Genomic DNA, 560 nt, shown 5'->3' with positions numbered 1-560 from the left:
AGTGTGACTATATGATAATGGTAATTTTTTAATGTATATTTGTCAAGTTTAAATTGAAGTTTAATACACCTATCATTATTTATTAATCTTTGGGATGTATTTAGTAGCCAAAATATTTAGTAGTGTGGTTAAGGCAAACAATGGAATGCTGTAAAGCAGTAAGAATGAACAAACTAGATTTAATGCAATAGCATGGATGAATCTTACAAATACAATGGTAATATATGCCAGGCTAGATACTGCCAGAATAGATACTGTATGATTCTATTTATAGAAAGTTAAAAATTAGCAAAAGTAATCTGTTCATACTTAGGTCTCCCTATATTGCCTTAGGGTGGTCTTGGTCTCCTGTGCTCAAGCAATCCTCCCACCTTGGCCTCCAAAAATGCTGAGATTACAAACATGAGCCACTGAGCCTACTGTGTTGAATTTCTTTTTTTTTTCTTTTTTTTTTTTTTCAAGTTAGAGGCACACTCATGCCCACCCCAGCATCAATCTGCTGGGCTTAGGTGATCCTTCTGCCTCAGCCTTCCAAGTAGCTGGAACTACAGGTGTGCGCT

The sequence above is a fragment of the Carlito syrichta genome, unplaced genomic scaffold (genome assembly GCF_000164805.1).
Source record: "Carlito syrichta isolate Samal-C Ts95f unplaced genomic scaffold, Tarsius_syrichta-2.0.1 Scaffold315163, whole genome shotgun sequence".
In the NCBI taxonomy this organism is placed as follows: domain Eukaryota; kingdom Metazoa; phylum Chordata; class Mammalia; order Primates; family Tarsiidae; genus Carlito; species Carlito syrichta.
Note: the sequence above shows the minus strand (reverse complement) of the source record.